This window comes from Nothobranchius furzeri, chromosome 7, assembly GCF_043380555.1.
Source record: "Nothobranchius furzeri strain GRZ-AD chromosome 7, NfurGRZ-RIMD1, whole genome shotgun sequence".
Taxonomy (NCBI): domain Eukaryota; kingdom Metazoa; phylum Chordata; class Actinopteri; order Cyprinodontiformes; family Nothobranchiidae; genus Nothobranchius; species Nothobranchius furzeri.
In genome coordinates this window covers 6,556,618-6,583,089 of record NC_091747.1, presented here as the reverse complement: position 1 = coordinate 6,583,089, position 26,472 = coordinate 6,556,618, and the positions used below count along the sequence as shown (strand labels likewise).

At 39.2% G+C, this 26,472-nt stretch overlaps 1 long non-coding RNA gene across 1 annotated transcript; it reads right to left on the bottom strand.

Moving 5' to 3' along the window:
* Positions 1-4,160: 4,160 nt before the first annotated feature.
* Positions 4,161-12,907, bottom strand: LOC139070635 (uncharacterized). The gene is made up of 5 exons (XR_011521127.1): positions 12,441-12,907; positions 11,313-11,478; positions 7,159-7,254; positions 5,473-5,632; positions 4,161-4,348 (listed from the first exon to the last, which is right to left on the bottom strand). It is a non-coding gene; the product is annotated as an uncharacterized lncRNA (long non-coding RNA).
* Positions 12,908-26,472: the final 13,565 nt, after the last annotated feature.

Sequence of the window (26,472 nt, the reverse complement as noted above, 5' to 3'; positions counted from 1 at the left end):
CTGTTAATTGGAGTACTCTAAATTAAACCTGACCTCTCTAGGATATTCAGAAGCCGAGTTATAAGCCCACAAAGGTGTAACTGGACTACTTCTTTAAAGTGACACCAGGCCCGGTGACCTTTGGGACATGGTTTGACCCCCTATAGCAATGTGCGATCATCATGAAACGTTCAGATCACTTACAACTCAATAGATTCTACCTTCTTGTAACGTTTCAGCCTGATTGGACCTTGTTTTCACACAAATGGACCCAGAATGATGTGAAATTGTGCTTCGTGCAACATAATTCTGGGTGCCATTTAAAAACCTTAAAGAGCAAGTAACGTCTAAATTAACTTTTTTTTGCTGATGAACTGTATAAATGAGTGTCTAATAGTGTTTTAAATGTGTGCATTCTTTATTTTAGCATTTTGGTGCATTTTCTTTAAAAATTAAAAATTCTGTCTAAAAACCACAGTAATGCGCCACCTTCAGCTGAAAACATAGAATTTGAGTCATTTTGAATAAATTTTAGCCAATGGCTAAAGAGTAAAGTACTACGTAAACCAGTAGAGTACTACGTAGCAGCTCCATGCCAAAGTTATAAAAGCAACGAGCGTCTCGGCCACGCCCTGTGGCGAGTGGGAGTTGGATTTGCAAGCGAGTGTAGGAGGTCAGCGGTAGTTCAGCATTAGCATATAGCATTAGCATATCCTAGTCTTTAGCATATCTTTTAGTGTTATAAATACTTATTTAGTGTTAGCTTGGCTGTTGTATATTGTAGTTTAGTTAGTGTTTGGCTGTTAGTGTAATTGGGAAAGTATTTCGGGTTTAGTGTTCCATATCGTCTTAGTATTGGTGAGTAGGTGTAGTGTAGTATGGTTGCGGTGACTCTGTGGGCATTTTACCCGCGATTCTGCACGCCTCCGTTTGAAGAGGGAGGCTGCCCACCGTGGCTCTTCCGCGATTTAGATGCAGCCCACTGACTCTGCTCCCCCACCACGGCGGGCTCCAGTCTGAGGTGAGTCAGCTAAATAAACGTTTTAACATCTTCTAAAGACAATTCCCTACCTAAATGCAAAGTCTGAGAGACGTGGTTCACTTCCTTTAGCTAGTCAGTCGGCAATTCTGCAACAGTGTCTCTAACTAACGCTGCACTAGTTGACAGCATTACAGCGTGAAATCCAGCTTGTGACCCGGTTCTGTGAGGAATTCTGTTCAGGAGGTCGCATTTCAGGCTCTCCACATCATATGTGACTGACTTTTACGTTATAACAACGATCACACACTAGGAATGTTATAAAGCGCCTATATAGGAGATTCTTTTGTATATTATCTGACTTTATAAACTCCCAACAACAATGTGCTTCTATTTTTTTTTTCAGGCTAAATCTACCCAAGACACTGGCTGTCAGACTGATTTAGCTGCAAGAATGCACTTGTCCAGGCTGACGTGAAACCTTCCCTGTAGCAAAGGTGAATTATTTTTAATAATCTTCTATGTAAACATTTTATTATCACCTTCTAGTTTTAATTTGTTTTACAGATTATTTTTACACGTGATTTTATGCTCTTTTAAACATTTATAAATGTGCTGCTTCTTTGTTTTTACATAGCCAGCCAGAATGGAGTTCACAGCCGCAGTGTGTCTGGTGACCCACAGGGACCATGATGAAAATTCATCTTCCAGAAGGTCCCAGAGCGTCCAGACCCCCTGAAAAGACCAAGATGTAAGGTGTCTGCTGTTGATTCCAGCTTCCACCTCAGTGACAGTGCAAGCTCAGTGAACTGTTCAAGGTAAAAAAAAAATTAAAACATTTCAGAATTTTTAAGATATTAACAATTAAATAAGTATGTGATTACATCATGAAGGAGGCTACTGATTCTGCCCCTGTGACACTTGGTGGTGACGTGTGAGCTGATTCTCCTGGAAAATAACTTTTACATTAAATATTTTGTTTTTGCTATCAAAAGTAAAGTAACTAATAACCTGCATTATTGCAGGACATTCAGCAAAATATGGACTCTACACCATGAGGCATGCACACATTAATATTCTATAAGAGCACATAAGGTGAGCAACACCACATATTGTACACTGTCCTGAATTTGTTTTCTTTCTGCATCTCATTAGCCTGGCTGATCACCTGATAACTCCTGTCATCTGGTTATGACAGCATGAGGATGTCCTCACACACCTGTAACCTATCAGATCATCTGGCAGAATAGAGAGAGAAGAGACAACACCACATCTCCTGTTCCTGGAAAGCCTTCAGCCATCCTTCGATGACTGAGAACCTCCATCAGCTCTGTCTCCTGTCTGCCTACAATTATTATAATAAATATTGTGTTTGACAAGTTTTTTGTGCTGCCAAATATCTCATTTAGATTCCAGTTTTGATATTTTAATGGATATTTATAAATTACATTGAATATCACATTTTTGTTGCATGTTTAACTAGCTCTATTGTGATTAATTAAACTAGCACCTCACTGTTAAAAGCTCGTTCTAATTTCAAGCATGTTTAAGTATTTATGGACATGAACAAAAACAGGAAATATATATATTGAGATTTATTTAATTAATATAACAAATAAGGGGGAAAGAGTCATCGAAAGGCACATTCTTCTGGAAGTTCCTGATCCTGAGGACACCAGCAGAGACCAGCTGCAGACACCAGAGGACCTAGAACCGAGAGAGCAGCTGTTATTAGTAAATAAATAAAGAAATCAGGGCAGTTTTAGTGGGCTGAACACATTACAGAATGATTTTCTCATGGGGTATTTTCATAACTTTATATTCCCTTACGAAAAAGAAGTATACTTTAAGTATCTAATTTCAAGTATACTTAAGTGTACAGAAGTTTATTTGCATACTTGTTCTTAAAGTTTACTTCAAAGTATACTCCTTGGGACTAAATTGGGCCGCTAAAAGTATACTTGAAGTATACTACAAGTATACTTCAAAGTAATAATTTAAGTTTATTTGTAGTGTACTTCTGATATAATTGAGTATACTTTTCTCTTTGAAAGTATACTTAAAGTAACCTCACAAGTGTACTTGGAGTGTACTTCAGATATAATTTAGTATACTTTTCTCCTTGAAAGTATACTTATAAGTTTACTTCTGATATAATTGAGTATACTTTTCTCCTTGGAAGTATACTTAAAAGTAACAATATAAGTTTACTTGTAGTGTACTCCTGATATAGTTGAGTATACTTTTCTCCTTGAAAGTATACTTATAAGTTTACTTGTAGTGTACTTCTGATATAATTGAGTATACTTTTCTCCTTGGAAGTATACTTAAAAGTAACAATATAAGTTTACTTGTAGTGTACTCCTGATATAGTTGAGTATACTTTTCTCCTTGAAAGTATACTTATAAGTTTACTTGTAGTGTACTTCTGATATAATTGAGTATACTTTTCTCCTTGGAAGTATACTTAAAAGTAACAATATAAGTTTACTTGTAGTGTACTCCTGATATAGTTGAGTATACTTTTCTCCTTGGAAGTATACTTATAAGTTTACTTGTAGTGTACTTCTGATATAATTGAGTACACTTTTCTCCTTGGAAGTTTACTTAAAAGTAACAATATAAGTTTACTTGTAGTGTACTCCTGATATAGTTGAGTATACTTTTCTCATTGAAAGTATACTTAAAAGTAACAGTATAAGTTTACTTCTAATAAAATTGAGTAAACTTTTGCCCTTGAAAGTATACTCAAAAATAAACTTTAAGTAACATTATAAGTTTACTTGTAGTGTACTTCTGAAATAATTGAGTATACTTTTCTCTTTGAATGTATACTTAAAATTATACTTAAAGTAATAATATATGTTTACTTGTAGTGTACTTCTTATATAATTGAGTATACTTACAGTTTTGAAAGTACACTTTACAGTAAACTTGACGTAATATTCTTTTAGTACATTTAAGTATCTCTATTTTTTCTATAAACACATACTGCAAGTAACATTTAACATCTGCTATTTGCTTACTACCAATACATTTAATTTCCACTATTTACTGATACTTCGTCTTTATGCAGAGAAAAAAAATTTAATAAAATAGCTAAGTCATTTTGTTTAAATTTATTAAACAGAGAGAATTAGAACAGAACAAAAACAGACCTGTTTACCAGGATTAATCAAAGATGAGAACACAAATTGTTCTGAACATGACGCGTTAATTCTGTCCATTTTGAAAGACTTTTTAAAAATGCCTTTAAAAAAATCAGTCCATTTTATGGATCCACTTGCTTGGTTGTTGATGCCTTTTTGAAGTTTTCATTGTTGCATTTCTTTCGTGTTATTTTTCTTACATCTTGAACGCGCAGAGATGGAAACTTCAACTGAGCATGCCCTGTGAACACACAAAGCAAATAAATGAACACTTGAACTGTTAGGTGAACTCTGACACCACAAAATCTTTACAGTTCGTACACTGTAAACCCGAATAAGTAGGCAGAACTCAAAAAATGTAAGGCAATCAGTTGCCTCATATTTTCTGAGTTTATAAACTCAGATATTTTAGTAAATCAGACCATAAATAAACTTAAATATTTGGAGTTTATATTAAATATATTTTCAAATTATGATCAAATTAAAGTTACTGATTAAGCCAACTCAAACAGAAAATAAAACAAAATTTGAAAGAAACAATTACAAACGCACACTTTTGAAAACTGGACAACAGCAGTGTGTAGTCTTTCTTTGAGTAGGTGGTTTAAAGCAACACCAGGATGCACATCAATTCAACATTAACAAAATATGAATTACACTAACCACTATCAAGTAAGACATTGAGTACTTTATGCCATTTGGCATAAAACCAGTTGAGTATTGAATCGGATTAGCCTATGGGCTAATCCGATTCAATTATTCACGCTAAACTAAAGCCACAAATGAGAGTTGCCAGACTCAGAACGGCTGGACGAACAGAGAAAAGGTAAAACTCAACTGTTCCTCCCACTGTCCTAATGGGTGTGACCCCGCGAGGAAAGTTGACCATTGAGCAGGGTTGATGGTTTATCCCTTGAGGTCCACGTGGCAGGGGTGAGGTGGTGCTCACTCCTCACCCCTGCCACGTGGACCGAAGGGATGAACCATCAACCCTGCTCAATGGTCAACTTTCCTCGCGGGGGTCACACCCATTAGGACAGTGGGAGGGTTAACTCAAGGAGAAGTGGAAAATGAACATATTTGCCCAAATGGTGGTGTGTTACTTTAACATCAACAATTAAAGAGCAGACAAATAGTAAATTACATTGTGGATGTGGACAATGCTCTAACAGAGTGAGCCATCTGAATCCACCACTCTTTCAGATTTTGAGTTACACGTGTAACATCAGGTCATTTTTGACTCTGCAGCTTGGGTGATAGTTTAGACTCATCAAGACCAAGTAAGATTTTCTGCGTGAACTCAAATGTGTTGGTCAGTCCCTTCGGATAATCTAGATGTAAGGCATAGATGAGGCCGAACATTACCAGGAAGGCATCAGGAAGCCTGGAGAGGTCGACAATCACATCACCCTCTAGGATAACAGATTCTCACTGGGTCGTACGTAACTGGACTCTCTGCATCATCGGTGATGGTTGTCAGGAGGACAACTGCTGCATCCCTGAGGTCCGGCTCATTGGTATCATCCTTACAAAAATGAAAGGGAGATCATACACTAATCACATCTGAACTGAAACTCTGACTGTGGCCATTTTTATTTCAGTAGATTGTCATGTAAGTAACAATAAATGCAGTCTGATAGACTCCTGTTTAGGGCTGGGCAACATATCAAAGATTTATCGTTATCAAATTTCTTGTCTCTCATCCAGATAATTTTTCCCATGTCAATAAATTTGATAATAAAAAAATGAAAAGATGTGTAAGTTGGCCACATTTATGTCCCTTTAAGAAGCTGTAGCACCTTGAGTCATGTAAAATTTTAGTCAATGTAATACATGAGACAGCCCCATCTAGTGGACAAATATTGTTGCTACGCATTCCTGTAGTTATCGCCTACTTATCGTTATCGGGGTGAGATCTTCAATATATCGTGATATTGATTTTAGGCCATATCGCCCAGCCCTACTCCTGTTCATTCTGTTGCTTTGTGCTCTCATTTACGAATAAAGTGAGATGGCTTCAGTGTGTGCCAGTGTTATGCTAATGAAAGCTACTTGAATTCTTTGCAGTGATTGTTGATTTTTCTCAGTGCCTTAAAGCCTGCCACACATGAGGGCCATCTGCTGAGCAAACGGCCTCGAATGACCGCTTGCTCAGCAGATACCTCGCCATGTGCGCCTGATTTTCACAGAGTTTTCCGTCTCACGAGACGCTGAGGTGAATATCTGACCAGTTAAGATATTTTCCGCCTCACAGGGGTAAAAACTCACCGTGTGCGCATTACCGAGCTACTGGTTGAGCTGAAATAATCTAGTGGACAACCAAAGCACGTTCTCCGCTCACATGACCCCAAGATGGCAGCCCCGTCTGCATGTCAGAAAAGAAACAACACAGACAGAGCTGGAAACGGAGGAAATACCTATCCTTTTTTGTTGATGAAACGTCGCCGCCACCGGCATTTGAAGGTTAGGAAAATATGGGTACAGTAGCTGGAAAGATGGACCAGGCAAGGAGTTTATGCCAATTTACTCCAAGAGATGCACCTGGAAGACCCAGAATCCTTCCGAAAGGGTAATGGAAACAGTGGGCCCATCGATCCACAAGGTACCGTTTTGTTTATTTTTCAGACACGCAGACAGGGTAAGGGGCTGCATCTGAATACATCTTGGGGTCATGTGAGCGGAGAAAGTGCTTTGATTGGCCACTAGAATATTTCAGCTCAGCCAGCAGCTCAGTAGTGCACACACAGCGAGTTTTTACCCCTGTGAGGCGGAAAATATCTAACTGGTCAGATATTCACCTCAGCGTCTCGTGAGGCAGAAAACTCAGTGAAAATCAGGCGCACATGGCGAGCAATCTGCTGAGCAAACAGTCATTCGAGGCCGTTTGCTCAGCTGATTGCTCTCGTGTGTGGCAGGCTTAAACATCTTGCCAAAGGTTTGTAGTTGAAACAATGGCACTTTTTCCAAAATGTTCATGTGCGTTGTCCTTGTGTTGTCTTTATGCATAAATAAATAGAATGATTTGTTCAAATTTACAATACTGGGACTTACCACACATGTCCTCAAAAACCCAGAGGTTTCCTCAAGTAGATAGACTGGATGGGCATGGAGAACAGTGGTACGCCTTGTGTGGACATCATGTAATTCCTAAGAAGATTAAGAGTGTAAATACTGTCAAGTTTACTAATCAAACTTAATGCCAAACTGCTGTGACCAATTTTCCAAGACAATGATATCTGCATCTAAATCCAATGATAAACTGCTGAATTCAAAAGTTAATTTGAAGTGTTTAACATTACATAATACGGAGGGGTATTAGAGCCACTGAAGAAGAAAAAAATCTGAAAATAAATAAAATAAATAAAGTCAGAATTCTGACATTTATCTCAGTATTCAATTGTTTCCTTCAGTGGCCCTAAAACTGCCTTATTGCCTAATTAGAGTCACTGAAGAAAAAGAAAAGAAAATTGAGAAAAAAAAGGTCAGATAATTTCAAAATTCTGGGATTAAAGTCAAAATTCTGACTTTTTTCATAAACCTAAAACCAAACAAACAAAAAACTATTTAGGAATTTTTTTGTTAAAAAAAATCAAAACAAACAAACAAAAAAAAAGCCTGAATTTTAAGATTTAAAGAGCAAGTAACGTCTAAATTAACTTTTTTTTGCTGATGAACTGTATAAATGAGTGTCTAATAGTGTTTTAAATGTGTGTATTCATTATTTTAGCATTTTGGTGCATTTTCTTTAAAAATTAAAAATTCTGCCTAAATACCACAGTATAGCTCCACCTTCAGCTTAAAACATAGAATTTGACTCATTTTGAATAAATTTTAGCCAATGGCTAAAGAGTAAGATACTACGTAAACCAGTAGAGTACTACGTAGCAGCTCTGTGTCAACGTTATAAAAGCATCGGGAGTCTCGGCCACGCCTTGTGGCGAGTTGGGAGTTGGATTTGCACGCGAGTGTAGGAGGCTAGCAGTAGTTCAGCATTAGCATATAGCATTAGCATATCCTAGTCTTTAGCATAGTTTTTAGTGTTATACATACTTATTTAGTGTTAGCTTGGCTGTTGGATATTGTAGTTTAGTTACTGTTTGGCTGTTAGTGTAATTAGGAAAGTAGTTCGGGTTTAGTGCTCCATATCGTGTTGGTATGGTGAGATGGTGTAGTGTAGTATGGTTGCGGAGCTCTGTCGGGTTGCACTCCTTTCCGCTGGACTTAGAAATTAGGCGCCAGTGGTTGCGTGTCTGGAAAACATTCAGCTCCCGCCTGGTGCTGTAGTTTGCAACCAGCATTTTTCCCGCGATTCTGCACGTTTCCGTTCCAAGAGGGAGGCTGTGCCCACCGTGGCTCTTCCGCGATTTAGATACAGCCCACCGACTCTGCTCCCCCACCATGACGGGCTCCAGTCTGAGGTGAGTAAGCTAAATAAAAGTTTTAACATCTTCTAAAGACAATTCCCTTCCTAAATGCAAAGTTTGAGAGACGTGGTTCACTCCATTTAGCTAATATCAGCCTGCACTGCCTTCGGGCTGATTTGTCAAGTTCACAAAATGTGGAACGGGATGTAAGGTTAGAATCAGTGGCGAATCGGAACATATCTCGAAGGCCTGGCCGACAAAACGGTCCACCTGACTGTCAGGCTCAGAGAAAATTCGGGTTGTTTTTGTGTCAGTCGGTAATTCTGCAACAGTGGCTCTAACTAATGCAGCACTAGTTGACAGACAGCATTACAGCGTGAAATCCAGCACAGCGTGACCCGGTTCCGTGAGGAATTCTGTTCAGGAGGTCGCATTTCAGGATCTCCACATCATATGTGACTGACTTTTACGTTATAATAACATCACACACTAGGAATGTTATAAAGCGCCTATATGGGACAGTTTCTTTTGTATTTTATCTGACTTTATAAACATCAATGTGCTTCTATTTTTTTTCAGGCTAAATCTACCCAAGACACTGGCTGTCAGACTGATTTTGTAGTCTGCAAGAATGCACTTGTCCAGGCTGACGTGAAGCCTTACCCGTAGCAAAGGTGAATTATTTTTAATAATCTTCTATGTAAACATTTCATTACCTTCTAGTTTTCATTTGTTTTACAGATTGTTACAAGTGATTTTATGCTCTTTTAAACATTTATAAATGTGCTGCTTCTTTGTTTTTATAGAGCTCACAGCCTCAGTGTCTTGTGACACAGGGACCATGACAGAAATTCATCTTCCAGAAGGTCCCAGAGCATCCACACCTCCTGAAAAGACCAAGATGTGAGGTGTCTGCTGTTGATTCCAGCTTCCACCTCAGTGACAGTACAAGCTCAGTGAACTGTTCAAGGTAAAAAAAATTAAAACATTTCTGAATTTTTAAGATATTAACAATTAAATAAGTATGTGATTACATCATGAAGGAGGCTACTGATTCTGGCCCTGTGACACTTGGTGGTGACGTGTGAGCTGATTCACCTGGAAAACAACTTTTAAATTAAATATTTTGTTTTTGCTATCAAAAGTAAATTAACTAATAACCTGCATTACTGCAGGACATTCAGCAAAATATGGACTCTACACCATGAGGCAGGCACACGTTAATAACTATAAGAGCACATAAGGTGAGCAACACCACATATTATTTTTATTACTGTACACTGTCCTGAATTTGTTTTCTTTCTGCATCTCATCATTAGCCTGGCTGATCACCTGATAACTCCTGTCATCTGGTTATGACAGCATGAGGACGTCCTCACACACCTGTAACCTATCAGCTCATCTGGCAGAATAGAGAGAGAAGAGACAACACCACATCTCCTGTTCCTGGAAAGCCTTCAGCCATCCTTCGATGACTGAGAACCTCCATCAGCTCTGTCTCCTGTCTGCCTACAATTATTATAATAAATATTGTGTTTGACAAGTTTTTTGTGCTGCCAAATATCTCATTTTGATTCCAGTTTTGATATTTTAATGGATATTTATAAATTACATTAATTGAATTATCACATTGTCGCATGTTTATCTAGCTCTATTGTGATGAACTAAACTAGCACCTCACTGTTAAAAGCTCGTTTTAATTTCAAGCATGTTTAAGTATTTATGGACATGAACAAAAACAGGAAATATATAAATTGAGATTTATTTAATTAATATAACAAATAAGGTGGAAAGAGTCATTGAAAGGCACATTCTTCTGGAAGCTCCTGATCCTGAAGACACCAGCAGGAGACCAGCTGCAGACACCAGAGGATCACCTGCAACCAAGAGCAGCTAGTATCAGTAAATAAATAATGAAATCAGGGCAGTTTTAATGGGCTGAACACATTACAGAATAATTTTCTCATGGGATATTTTCATAACTTTATGCAGCAGACTGTAGCTTGAGCCCAGATCTCCTGGAGACCTGCTATCCAGCACGTTTCAGTGGATTTTCCTACTTTAATAGGTTAGATAAGCTGTTAAGCAGCTCAGCTGTTTGTTGCTGATTAAAGCCAGGTGTGTTGATGCAGATAAATCTCTAAAACATGCTGAATACTAGCTCTCTAGGGCCGTGGAGCCAAACACTGCAGCTAATCCAATGCTATGGCTAACGGCTACTTACATTCAGAGATGGTTCTGTTGGGTCGGTTCCGGTAATTTCAGGCAACTCACAAGCTCAAAACAATAAGGCTCATGTCCGCTTGTCTCCTCCAATTAGACTTGGTCCCTTTCTTCTCGAGTGTCTGGGTAAGGAGGGGGAGAAACGTCCTCCACTTCTAATGACTGCTCAGAGTGAATGGAGCTAGCTTCGTCTAGTTATCCGTCGTCTTCGTCACTGCCGCGGCTCCGCCCTCTCGGTCCTCCAGGCAACGCCTACCAATGTTGCAGTTTTTAAAATTGATACGTGGGTGGGGTAAGACTCTGAGGCACACTTGACATGCACTTTAAGTCAGAATTCTGATCCCCCCTCATAATCTTCCCCAATTTCCCTTTTTTTTTGTATTAGGTACCAGTCAGAACTCTGAGATTAAACTCAGATTTATGACTTATTTTCTCAGAATTCTATACTTTTTTTCCATCAGTGGCTCTAATACTCATAGCATAAAGGCATTACCTGTAAATTGTATGTTCACCAGTTTTAAAAGACAAATCTGTATACATATATACATACATACATACATATATAGTCATGTTATTTAGGATGTGCCATCAAAAATGCAGATTGTGAGAATTACTCACCAGTGGTCTCCCTTGTATGAACCTCTTGGGGGTCAACAGCAGCATGCCATCAATCTTGTGTGCAGAGAGTGGGGTTGGATCAGTGAAGTCTGGCTGCAGATTCATAGACAGGCTTCCCGGTGTGGCTGACAGCTCATAGGAACGCAGATGCTCTACATTTACACATCTACACCAAGAAGCATAATCAGTACAGAGATAGCAAACATTGTGAATCACAAGGTAGGTCTGTGTTAGTCTGCAAAATTTAGGCAGTCCTCCACTATATATGAAGCTATGTGAGGAGATTCAAGTGTAATTTGACTTATCCACACAAAGCTAAAAACATAACATTTAAAGAAAAGAATCTGGAGTAACAGCGTACAGCAAGGACAAAATTACAACACTAAAATACTGTGAAATTAATAAAAACAGCGTTCTGCGGTTCAAGATATGTGCAACTGAGCACTATTTAATTTGATGATAAAACATTAACAAAATTTCGATGTCTATGTGTGTATTAAATAAAACTTTTCACAAAAACTGACAAACTCCCGCGAGCTAACTGAACTTACCTTTTTTTTTTGTCCTCAGAACATCACATTTTAACAAAAACTATGGAGGGGACAAAAATGGAGGGAAGGAGGGAACACAGCATCGAGATACAGCACCGCTTTGTCTCTTGCGGTCACAATCCTCTTCTACGGTTAAAAAAAAAGCAGGCTGCTTGCAAAGCTATCGCACGGGTGCTACGGGGAAATAGTTTACAACACAGACTGATTTTTTCATTGCTGTACAAGAGACCACTGCTCATTTACTTTTAATAAGTGGACGTTTAAGTTTGACTTGGTGGCGCTGAGCTCCCGCTTTTATTTTTTTCTCAGAACGTTTAAAAAATTACGATGGAGGGGGCAAAAATGGAGGGAATAAGTCTCTAGAAGTCTAATAAAAAAGTATCTAAAGTAATGCTAACCTTTAATAATGAGATAGCGCTGCTCATTTCATTTAATACTTTAGTCCACACAAAGTTAATAACACAGCTAACTCATGCAATGACTTAGCATATTAGCTTGCTACGTGGCCAACATTATTCACCATGTCCGTCTTAAAAACATTTAAAACATTTAAGCAACTTTTATGGTGGCTACTTACATTTAGCTCAGTGGTGCAGAACCAGTGACTGTCAAGTGCAGATGCAGAACAAAAGCGCGACCTCCAACGGTTAATGCTCCTCCAACCTTTGCTCTTCTCGGTCTGCTGAGAAGCTTCGAGAGCCGACTGAGCAAATGCTACAAAATAAAAGCACTTCCTGTGCGTGTAATTTCACAATAATTCGTAATTTCATGCTTAATATGTTATTTAGGACAGGCAGACAGAGTACTTTTTTCATCCCTATGAAAATTATTTTTACAGAAGTCCAGTACCACTCAATACTCACTTGACTAGTTATTTCAAAATAAGGCAAAGATTCAAAAAAGGATAAACTTAATATGGAGGAAGTGATTATGTTAAACAGAAAGGACATGTCAAAAAAAAAGGACTGATTTCAAAATATATAAAGCTTTGCAACAGGATTTGATTGTTAAGAATACAGATATTAAAGAAAAATGGGAACTGGAAGTGACCATAATGATAACAGATGAGGAATGGGAGGAAACACTTGAAGCAGGCCATGAACTAACTAATAGTCTGTCTTGGAGGGAATTTGAATGGAAGGTGAATAATATATACTTCTATATTATATATATATATATATATATATATATATATATATATATATATATATATATATATATATATATATATATATATATATATATATATATTATATATACTTTAAAACTCCACTTATCATGTCTAAATAGTAATGTTTCAAATTTATGTTGGAGAAAATGCGGGCTAGTGGGAGACTTTTCACATATACTTTTGGACTGCCCTAAATTCATACCATTCTGGGAAGGTGTTAGGGAGAAATTGAAAGAACCTTGAAGGTGAAATTACAATTTAAGTTAAAATGGTTTGTACTGGGAATGCTATCTTACACACGTAATGGAGACATACTTAATCAAAATCCTGCTTATGACTGCCAAGAAGTGTATTGCAGTTTTATGGCTGGACACAGAACCCCCAAGGGTGGCACAGTGGAGAGACAGAGTTAGACAGGTCTACAAAATGGAACAATTTAATGCAAGACTATGACTGGGACTAGGGAAATTTGAAAAAATTTGGGAACCTATAAAACAAATGTTAGAAAGATAGTACTCTCATGTGAAAATTATTATTATTATTTTTTTATTTATGTATTTTTGTCTTTTGGGTGAGTTATTTAGCTAGATCAAAGTAAAATGTAGAATGTAGTAGAGAGCAGATAAGATGAATACAGAGAAAGCTTGTCAGAACTATATGTAATGATTGGTGATTTGGTTAAGTTGGATAGATCTCATGGCCACAAGGAAATTCGAACTTTGTTCAGGGAAACACTGCCCTGGAGAAGGGAAGAAGAAATTCAAATGCATCTCCATGTAAATGTTGTTGTTCTAATTCAAAAATAAAAAGTTCCAAATATATATATTTATATATTATATATATATTATATATATACTTATATATATTATATTATATAAGTATATATATATATATATATATATATATATATATATATATATATATATATATATATATATATATATATATATATATATATTAAGTATACTTATACATTACTTGGTGAAATATACTTCTGATAGAGTCAAGTACAAGTATAGTCTAAATGTAAGTAAACTTTAATGTAAGTATGTATTAAAGTATACTTAGTAGTATTTAAAAAATGTACTCGGATAACTATACTTCTGATAAGTACATTGAAAGTAAACTTGGAAGTATACTGTATTCATTTTTAGTATACTTCAAGTATACTTCGGTGTACTTCTTTTTGGTAAGGGTTCAGCAGACTGTAACTTGAGCCCAGGGCTACCGGAGAGCTATCCAGCATGTTTCAGTGGATTTTCCTGCTTTAACAGGTTAGATTAGCTGTTAAGCAGCTCAGCTATTTGTTGCTGATTAAAACCAGGTGTGCTGAAGCAGATAAACCTCTAAAACATGCTGAATACTAGCTTTTTAGGGCCGTGGAGACAAACCCTGCAGCTAATCCAATGCTATGGCTAACGGCTACTTACCTTTCAGAGGTGATTCTGTTGGGTCGGTTCTGGGAGTTTCAGGCAACTCACAAGCTCAAAACAATAAGACTCAGGTCCGCTTGTCTCCTCCAAATAGACTTGGTCCCTTTCTTCTCGAGTGTCTGTGTAAGGAGGGGGAGAAACGTCCTCCACTTCTATCAACTGCTCAGAGTGAAGGGAGCTAGCTTCGTCTAGTTAGCCATCGTCTTCGTCACTGCCGCGGCTCCGCCCTCTCGGTCCTCCAGGCAACGCCTACTAATGTTGCATTTTTTAAAATTGATACGTGGGTGGAGAAGGACTCCGAGGCTCAATTGACCCGCTCTTTAAGTTCTAATGACTCCATTCTTTTTTGTGGTTGTAGGGGCTGTTGATTGGAGTACACTAAAACAAACCTGATCTCTCTAGGACATTTAGAAGCCAAGTTATAAGCCCACAAATGTGTAACTGGACTACTTCTTTAAAGTGACACCAGATCCGGTGACCTTTGGGACATGGTTTGACCCACTTAGGAATGTGCGATCATCATGAAACGTTCAGATCACTTACAACTCAATAGATTCTACCTTCTTGTAACGTTTCAGCCTGATTGGACCTTGTTTTCACCCAAATGGACCCAGAATGATGTGAAATTGTGCTTCGTGCAACATAATTCTGGGTGCCATTTAAAAACCATAAGTGCTAATGACTCCATTCCTTTTTGGGGTAATGGGGGCTGTTAATTGGAGTACTCTAAAACAAACCTGACCTCTTTAGGATATTCAGAAGCCAAGTTATAAGCCCACAAAGGTGTAACTGGACTACTTCTTTAAAGTGACACCAGGCCCGGTGACCTTTGGGACATGGTTTGACCCCCTGTAGGAATGTGCGATCATCATGAAACGTTCAGATCACTTACAACTCAATAGATTCTACCTTCTTGTAACGTTTCAGCCTGATTGGACCTTGTTTTCACACAAATGGACCCAGAATGATGTGAAATTGTGCTTCGTGCCACATAATTCTGGGTGCCATTTACAAACCATAAGTGCTAATGACTCCATTCCTTTTTGTGGTTGTAGGGGCTGTTGATTGGAGTACACTAAAACAAACCTGATCTCTCTAGGACATTCAGAAGCCAAGTTATAAGCCCACAAATGTGTAACTGGACTACTTCTTTAAATTGACACCGATCCAGTGACCTTTGGGACATGGTTTGACCCCCTATAGGAAAGTGCTATCATCAGGAAACGTTCAGATCACTTACAACTCAATAGATTCTACCTTCCTGTAACGTTTCAGCCTGATTGGACCTTGTTTTCACACAAATGAACCCAGAATGATGTGAAATTGTGCTTCGTGCAACATAATTCTGGGTGCCATTTAAAAACCATAAGTTCTAATGACTCCATTCCTTTTTGGGGTAATGGGGGCTGTTAATTGGAGTACTCTAAATTAAACCTGACCTCTCTAGGATATTCAGAAGCCAAGTTATAAGCCCACAAAGGTGTAACTGGACTACTTCTTTAAAGTGACACCAGGCCCGGTGACCTTTGGGACATGGTTTGACCCCCTTAGGAATGTGCGATCATCATGAAACGTTCAGATCACTTACACCTCAATAGATTCTACCTTCTTGTAACATTTCAGCCTGATTGGACCTTGTTTTCACACAAATGGACCCAGAATGATGTGAAATTGTGCTTCATGCAACATAATTCTGGGTGCCATTTACAAACCATAATGACTCCATTCCTTTTTGTGGTTGTAGGGGCTGTTGATTGGAGTACACTAAAACAAACCTGATCTCTCTAGGACATTCAGAAGCCAAGTTATAAGCCCACAAAGGTGTAACTGGACTACTTCTTTAAAGTGACACCAGGCCCGGTGACCTTTGGGACATGGTTTGACCCCCTATAGGAATGTGCGATCATCATGAAACGTTCATATCACTTAAAACTCAATTGATTCTACCTTCTTGTGACGTTTCAGCCTGATTGGACCTTGTTTTCACACAAATGGACCCAGAATGATGTGAAATTGTGCTTCGTGCAACATAATTCTGGGTGCCATTTACAAACCATAAGTGCTAATGACTCCATTCCTTTTTGTGGCTGTAGGGGCTGTTGATTGGAGTACACTAAAACAAGCCTGACCTCTCTAGGACATTCCGAAGCCAAGTTATAAGCCCACAAAGGTGTAACTGGACTTCTTCTTTAAAGTGACACCAGGCCCGGTGACCTTTGGGACATGGTTTGACCCCCTATAGGAATGTGCTATCATCATGAAACGTTCAGATCACTTACAACTCAATAGATTCTACTTTCTTAGAAACGTTTCAGCCTGAATGGACATTCTTTTCACACAAATGGACCCAGAATGATGTGAAATTGTGCTTCGTGCAACATAATTCTGGGTGCCATTTACAAACCATAAGTGCTAATGACTCCATTCCTTTTTGTGGTTGTAGGGGCTGTTGATTGGAGTACACTAAAACAAACCTGATCTCTCTAGGACATTCAGAAGCCAAGTTATAAGCCCACAAAGGTGTAACTGGACTACTTCTTTAAAGTGACACCAGGCCCGGTGACATTTGGGACATGGTTTGACCCCCTTAGGAATGTGCGATCATCATGAAACATTCAGATCACTTACAACTCAATAGATTCTACCTTCTTGTTACGTTTCAGCCTGATTGGACCTTGTTTCACACAAATGGACCCAGAATGATGTGAAATTGTGCTTCGTGCAACATAATTCTGGGTGCCATTTACAAACCATAAGTGCTAATGACTCCATTCCTTTTTGTGGTTGTAGGGGCTGTTGATTGGAGTACACTAAAACAAACCTGATCTCTCTAGGACATTCAGAAGCCAAGTTATAAGCCCACAAAGGTGTAACTGGACTACTTCTTTAAAGTGACACCAGGCCCGGTGACCTTTGGGACATGGTTTGACCCCCTATAGCAATCTGCGATCATCATGAAACGTTCAGATCACTTACAACTCAATAGATTCTACCTTCTTGTAACGTTTCAGCCTGATTGGACCTTGTTTTCACACAAATCGACCCAGAATGATGTGAAATTGTGCTTCGTGCAACATAATTCTGGGTGCCATTTAAAAACCATAAGTGCTAATGACTCCATTCCTTTTTGAGGTAATAGGGGCTGTTATTTGGAGTACTCTAAAACAAACCTGACCTCTCTAGGATATTCAGAAGCCAAGTTATAAGCCCACAAATGTGTAACTGGACTACTTCTTTAAAGTGACACAAGATCCGGTGACCTTTAGGACATGGTTTGACCCCCTATAGGAATGTGCAATGATCATGAAACATTCAGATCACTTACAACTCAATAGATTCTACCTTCTTGTAACGTTTCAGCCTGATTGGACCTTGTTTTCACACAAATGGACCCAGAATGATGTGAAATTGTGCTTCGTGCAACATAATTCTGGGCGCCATTTACAAACCATAAGTGCTAATGACTCCATTCCTTTTTTTGGTTGTAGGGGCTGTTGATTGGAGTACACTAAAACAAACCTGACCTCTCTAGGACATTCAGAAGCCAAGTTATAAGCCCACAAATGTGTAACTGGACTACTTCTTTAAAGTGACACCAGATCTGGTGACCTTTGGGACATGGTTTGACCCCCTTAGGAATGTGCGATCATCATGAAACGTTCAGATCACTTATAACTCAATAGATTCTACCTTCCTGTAACGTTTCAGCCTGATTGGACCTTGTTTTCACACAAATGAACCCAGAATGTTGTGAAATTGTGCTTCGTGCAACATAATTCTGGGTGCCATTTACAAACCATAAGTGCTAATGACTCCATTCCTTTTTGTGGCTGTAGGGGCTGTTGATTGGAGTACTCTGAAACAAACCTGATCACTCTAGGACATTCAGAAGCCAAGTTATAAGCCCACAAATGTGTAACTGGACTACTTCTTTAAATTGACACCAGATCCGGTGACCTTTGGGGCATGGTTTGACCCCCTTAGGAAAGTGCTATCATCATGAAACGTTCAGATCACTTACAACTCAATAGATTCTACCTCCCTGTAACATTTCAGCCTGATTGGACCTTGTTTTCACACAAATGAACCAAGAATGATGTGAAATTGTGCTTTGTGCAACATAATTCTGGGTGCCATTTACAAACCATAAGTGCTAATGACTCCATTCCTTTTTGTGGCTGTAGGGGCTGTTGATTGGAGTACTCTGAAACAAACCTGATCACTCTAGGACATTCTGAAGCCAAGTTATAAGCCCACAAATGTGTAACTGGACTACTTCTTTAAATTGACACCAGATCCAGTGACCTTTGGGACATGGTTTGACCCCCTTAGGAAAGTGCTATCATCATGAAACGTTCAGATCACTTACAACTCAATAGATTCTACCTTCCTGTAACGTTTCAGCCTGAATGGACCTTGTTTTCACACAAATGGACCCAGAATGATGTGAAATTGTGCTTCGTGCCACATAATTCTGGGTGCCATTTACAAACCATAAGTGCTAATGACTCCATTCCTTTTTGTGGTTGTAGGGGCTGTTGATTGGAGTACACTAAAACAAACCTGATCTCTCTAGGAAATTCAGAAGCCAAGTTATAAGCCCACAAATGTGTAACTGGACTACTTCTTTAAAGTGACACCAGATCCGGTGACCTTTGGGACATGGTTTGACACACTTAGGAATGTGCGATCATCATGAAACGTTCAGATCACTTACAACTCAATAGATTCTACCTTCTTGTATCGTTTCAGCCTGATTGGACCTTGTTTTCACACAAATCGACCCAGAATGATGTGAAATTGTGCTTCGTGCAACATAATTCTGGGTGCAATTTACAAACCATAAGGGCTAATGACTCCATTCCTTTTTTTGGTTGTAGGGGCTGTTGATTGGAGTACACTAAAACAAACCTGATCTCTCTAGGACATTCAGAAGCCAAGTTATAAGCCCACAAAGGTGTTACTGGACTACTTCTTTAAAGTGACACCAGGCCCGGTCACCTTTGGGACATGGTTTGACCCCCTATAGGAATGTGCGATCATCATGAAACGTTCATATCACTTACAACTCAATAGATTCTACCTTCTTGTAACGTTTCAGCCTGATTGGACCTTGTTTTCACACAAATCGACCCAGAATGATGTGAAATTGTGCTTCGTGCAACATAATTCTGGGTGCCATTTACAAACCATAAGTGCTAATGACTCCATTCCTTTTTGTGGTTGTAGGGGCTGTTGATTGGAGTACACTAAAACAAACCTGATCTCTCTAGGACATTCAGAAGCCAAGTTATAAGCCCACAAATGTGTAACTGGACTACTTCTTTAAAGTGACACCAGATCCGGTGACCTTTGGGACATGGTTTGACTCACTTGGGAATGTGCAATCATCATGAAACGTTCAGATCACTTACAACTCAATAGATTCTACCTTCTTGTAACGTTACAGCCTGATTGGACCTTGTTTTCACACAAATGGATCCAGAATTATGTGAAATTGTGCTTCGTGCAACATAAATCTGGGTGCCATTTAAAAACCACAAGTGCTAATGACTCCATTCCTTTTTGAGGTAATAGGGGCTGTTAATGGGAGTACACTAAAACAAATCTGACCTCTCTAGGACATTGAGAAGCCAAGTTATAAGCCCACAAATATGTACCTGGACTACTTCTTTAAATTGACACCAGATCCGGTGACCTTTGGGACATGGTTTGACCCCCTTAGGAAAGTGCTATCAACATGAAACGTTCAGATCACTTACAACTCAATTGATTCTACCTTCTTGTAACGTTTCAGCCTGATTGGACCTTGTTTTCACACAAATGGACCCAGAATGATGTGAAATTGTGCTTTGTGCAACATTATTCTGGGTGCCATTTACAAACCATAAGTGCTAATGACTCCATTCCTTTTTGTGGTTGTAGGGGCTGTTGATTGGAGTACACTAAAACAAGCCTGATCTCTCTAGGACATTCAGAAGCCAAGTTATAAGCCCACAAATGTGTAACTGGACTACTTCTTTAAATTGACACCAGATCCGGTGACCTTTGGGACATGGTTTGACCCCCTTAGGAAAGTGCTATCATCATGAAACGTTCAGATCACTTACATTTCAATAGATTCTACCTTCTTGTAACGTTTCAGCCTGATTGGACCTTGTTTTCACACAAATGGACCCAGAATGATGTGAAATTGTGCTTCGTGCAACATAATTCTGGGTGCCATTTAAAAACCATAAGTGCTAATGACTCCATTCCTTTTTGGGGTAATGGGGGCTGTTAATTGGAGTACTCTAAATTAAACCTGACCTCTCTAGGATATTCAGAAGCCGAGTTATAAGCCCACAAAGGTGTAACTGGACTACTTCTTTAAATTGACACCGATCCGGTGACCTTTGGGACATGGTTTTACCCCCTTAGGAAAGTGCTATCAACATGAAACGTTCAGATCACTTACAACTCAATTGATTCTACCTTCTTGTAACGTTTCAGCCTGATTGGACCTTGTTTTCACACAAATGGACCCAGAATGATGTGAAATTGTGCTTTGTGCAACATTATTCTGGGTGCCATTTACAAACCATAAGTGCTAATGACTCCATTCCTTTTTGTGGTTGTAGGGGCTGTTGATTGGAGTACACTAAAACAAGCCTGATCTCTCTAGGACATTCAGAAGCCAAGTTATAAGCCCACAAATGTGTAACTGGACTACTTCTTTAAATTGACACCAGATCCGGTGACCTTTGGGACATGGTTTGACCCCCTTAGGAAAGTGCTATCATCATGAAACGTTCAGATCACTTACATTTCAATAGATTCTACCTTCTTGTAACGTTTCAGCCTGATTGGACCTTGTTTTCACACAAATGGACCCAGAATGATGTGAAATTGTGCTTCGTGCAACATAATTCTGGGTGCCATTTAAAAACCATAAGTGCTAATGACTCCATTCCTTTTTGGGGTAATGGGGGCTGTTAATTGGAGTACTCTAAATTAAACCTGACCTCTCTAGGATATTCAGAAGCCGAGTTATAAGCCCACAAAGGTGTAACTGGACTACTTCTTTAAATTGACACCGATCCGGTGACCTTTGGGACATGGTTTTACCCCCTTAGGAAAGTGCTATCATCATGAAACGTTCAGATCACTTATAACTCAATAGATTCTACCTTCCTGTAACGTTTCAGCCTGATTGGACCTTGTTTTCACACAAATGAACCCAGAATGATGTGAAATTGTGCTTTGTGCAACATAATTCTGGGTGCCATTTAAAAACCATAAGTGCTAATGACTCCATTCCTTTTTGGGGTAATGGGGGCTGTTAATTGGAGTACTCTAAATTAAACCTGACCTCTCTAGGATATTCAGAAGCCGAGTTATAAGCCCACAAAGGTGTAACTGGACTACTTCTTTAAAGTGACACCAGGCCCGGTGACCTTTGGGACATGGTTTGACCCCCTATAGCAATGTGCGATCATCATGAAACGTTCAGATCACTTACAACTCAATAGATTCTACCTTCTTGTAACGTTTCAGCCTGATTGGACCTTGTTTTCACACAAATGGACCCAGAATGATGTCAAATTGTGCTTCGTGCAACATAATTCTGGGTGCCATTTAAAAACCTTAAAGAGCAAGTAACGTCTAAATTAACTTTTTTTTGCTGATGAACTGTATAAATGAGTGTCTAATAGTGTTTTAAATGTGTGCATTCTTTATTTTAGCATTTTGGTGCATTTTCTTTAAAAATTAAAAATTCTGTCTAAAAACCACAGTAATGCGCCACCTTCAGCTGAAAACATAGAATTTGAGTCATTTTGAATAAATTTTAGCCAATGGCTAAAGAGTAAAGTACTACGTAAACCAGTAGAGTACTACGTAGCAGCTCCATGCCAAAGTTATAAAAGCAACGAGCGTCTCGGCCACGCCCTGTGGCGAGTGGGAGTTGGATTTGCAAGCGAGTGTAGGAGGTCAGCGGTAGTTCAGCATTAGCATATAGCATTAGCATATCCTAGTCTTTAGCATATCTTTTAGTGTTATAAATACTTATTTAGTGTTAGCTTGGCTGTTGTATATTGTAGTTTAGTTAGTGTTTGGCTGTTAGTGTAATTGGGAAAGTATTTCGGGTTTAGTGTTCCATATCGTCTTAGTATTGGTGAGTAGGTGTAGTGTAGTATGGTTGCGGTGACTCTGTGGGCATTTTACCCGCGATTCTGCACGCCTCCGTTTGAAGAGGGAGGCTGCCCACCGTGGCTCTTCCGCGATTTAGATGCAGCCCACTGACTCTGCTCCCCCACCACGGCGGGCTCCAGTCTGAGGTGAGTCAGCTAAATAAACGTTTTAACATCTTCTAAAGACAATTCCCTACCTAAATGCAAAGTCTGAGAGACGTGGTTCACTTCCTTTAGCTAGTCAGTCGGCAATTCTGCAACAGTGTCTCTAACTAACGCTGCACTAGTTGACAGCATTACAGCGTGAAATCCAGCTTGTGACCCGGTTCTGTGAGGAATTCTGTTCAGGAGGTCGCATTTCAGGCTCTCCACATCATATGTGACTGACTTTTACGTTATAACAACGATCACACACTAGGAATGTTATAAAGCGCCTATATAGGAGATTCTTTTGTATATTATCTGACTTTATAAACTCCCAACAACAATGTGCTTCTATTTTTTTTTTCAGGCTAAATCTACCCAAGACACTGGCTGTCAGACTGATTTAGCTGCAAGAATGCACTTGTCCAGGCTGACGTGAAACCTTCCCTGTAGCAAAGGTGAATTATTTTTAATAATCTTCTATGTAAACATTTTATTATCACCTTCTAGTTTTAATTTGTTTTACAGATTATTTTTACACGTGATTTTATGCTCTTTTAAACATTTATAAATGTGCTGCTTCTTTGTTTTTACATAGCCAGCCAGAATGGAGTTCACAGCCGCAGTGTGTCTGGTGACCCACAGGGACCATGATGAAAATTCATCTTCCAGAAGGTCCCAGAGCGTCCAGACCCCCTGAAAAGACCAAGATGTAAGGTGTCTGCTGTTGATTCCAGCTTCCACCTCAGTGACAGTGCAAGCTCAGTGAACTGTTCAAGGTAAAAAAAAAAAATTAAAACATTTCAGAATTTTTAAGATATTAACAATTAAATAAGTATGTGATTACATCATGAAGGAGGCTACTGATTCTGCCCCTGTGACACTTGGTGGTGACGTGTGAGCTGATTCTCCTGGAAAATAACTTTTACATTAAATATTTTGTTTTTGCTATCAAAAGTAAAGTAACTAATAACCTGCATTATTGCAGGACATTCAGCAAAATATGGACTCTACACCATGAGGCATGCACACATTAATATTCTATAAGAGCACATAAGGTGAGCAACACCACATATTGTACACTGTCCTGAATTTGTTTTCTTTCTGCATCTCATTAGCCTGGCTGATCACCTGATAACTCCTGTCATCTGGTTATGACAGCATGAGGATGTCCTCACACACCTGTAACCTATCAGATCATCTGGCAGAATAGAGAGAGAAGAGACAACACCACATCTCCTGTTCCTGGAAAGCCTTCAGCCATCCTTCGATGACTGAGAACCTCCATCAGCTCTGTCTCCTGTCTGCCTACAATTATTATAATAAATATTGTGTTTGACAAGTTTTTTGTGCTGCCAAATATCTCATTTAGATTCCAGTTTTGATATTTTAATGGATATTTATAAATTACATTGAATATCACATTTTTGTTGCATGTTTAACTAGCTCTATTGTGATTAATTAAACTAGCACCTCACTGTTAAAAGCTCGTTCTAATTTCAAGCATGTTTAAGTATTTATGGACATGAACAAAAACAGGAAATATATATATTGAGATTTATTTAATTAATATAACAAATAAGGGGGAAAGAGTCATCGAAAGGCACATTCTTCTGGAAGTTCCTGATCCTGAGGACACCAGCAGAGACCAGCTGCAGACACCAGAGGACCTAGAACCGAGAGAGCAGCTGTTATTAGTAAATAAATAAAGAAATCAGGGCAGTTTTAGTGGGCTGAACACATTACAGAATGATTTTCTCATGGGGTATTTTCATAACTTTATATTCAGCAGACTGTAACTTGAGCCCAGGGCTACCGGAGAGCTATCCAGCATGTTTCAGTGGATTTTCCTGCTTTAACAGGTTAGATTAGCTGTTAAGCAGCTCAGCTATTTGTTGCTGATTAAAACCAGGTGTGCTGAAGCAGATAAACCTCTAAAACATGCTGAATACTAGCTTTTTAGGGCCGTGGAGACAAACCCTGCAGCTAATCCAATGCTATGGCTAACGGCTACTTACCTTTCAGAGGTGATTCTGTTGGGTCGGTTCTGGGAGTTTCAGGCAACTCACAAGCTCAAAACAATAAGACTCAGGTCCGCTTGTCTCCTCCAAATAGACTTGGTCCCTTTCTTCTCGAGTGTCTGTGTAAGGAGGGGGAGAAACGTCCTCCACTTCTATCAACTGCTCAGAGTGAAGGGAGCTAGCTTCGTCTAGTTAGCCATCGTCTTCGTCACTGCCGCGGCTCCGCCCTCTCGGTCCTCCAGGCAACGCCTACTAATGTTGCATTTTTTAAAATTGATACGTGGGTGGAGAAGGACTCCGAGGCTCAATTGACCCGCTCTTTAAGTTCTAATGACTCCATTCTTTTTTGTGGTTGTAGGGGCTGTTGATTGGAGTACACTAAAACAAACCTGATCTCTCTAGGACATTCAGAAGCCAAGTTATAAGCCCACAAATGTGTAACTGGACTACTTCTTTAAAGTGACACCAGATCCGGTGACCTTTGGGACATGGTTTGACCCACTTAGGAATGTGCGATCATCATGAAACGTTCAGATCACTTACAACTCAATAGATTCTACCTTCTTGTAACGTTTCAGCCTGATTGGACCTTGTTTTCACCCAAATGGACCCAGAATGATGTGAAATTGTGCTTCGTGCAACATAATTCTGGGTGCCATTTAAAAACCATAAGTGCTAATGACTCCATTCCTTTTTGGGGTAATGGGGGCTTTTAATTGGAGTACTCTAAAACAAACCTGACCTCTTTAGGATATTCAGAAGCCAAGTTATAAGCCCACAAAGGTGTAACTGGACTACTTCTTTAAAGTGACACCAGGCCCGGTGACCTTTGGGACATGGTTTGACCCCCTGTAGGAATGTGCGATCATCATGAAACGTTCAGATCACTTACAACTCAATAGATTCTACCTTCTTGTAACGTTTCAGCCTGATTGGACCTTGTTTTCACACAAATGGACCCAGAATGATGTGAAATTGTGCTTCGTGCTACATAATTCTGGGTGCCATTTACAAACCATAAGTGCTAATGACTCCATTCCTTTTTGTGGTTGTAGGGGCTGTTGATTGGAGTACACTAAAACAAACCTGATCTCTCTAGGACATTCAGAAGCCAAGTTATAAGCCCACAAATGTGTAACTGGACTACTTCTTTAAATTGACACCGATCCAGTGACCTTTGGGACATGGTTTGACCCCCTATAGGAAAGTGCTATCATCAGGAAACGTTCAGATCACTTACAACTCAATAGATTCTACCTTCCTGTAACGTTTCAGCCTGATTGGACCTTGTTTTCACACAAATGAACCCAGAATGATGTGAAATTGTGCTTCGTGCAACATAATTCTGGGTGCCATTTAAAAACCATAAGTTCTAATGACTCCATTCCTTTTTGGGGTAATGGGGGCTGTTAATTGGAGTACTCTAAATTAAACCTGACCTCTCTAGGATATTCAGAAGCCAAGTTATAAGCCCACAAAGGTGTAACTGGACTACTTCTTTAAAGTGACACCAGGCCCGGTGACCTTTGGGACATGGTTTGACCCCCTTAGGAATGTGCGATCATCATGAAACGTTCAGATCACTTACACCTCAATAGATTCTACCTTCTTGTAACGTTTCAGCCTGATTGGACCTAGTTTTCACACAAATGGACCCAGAATGATGTGA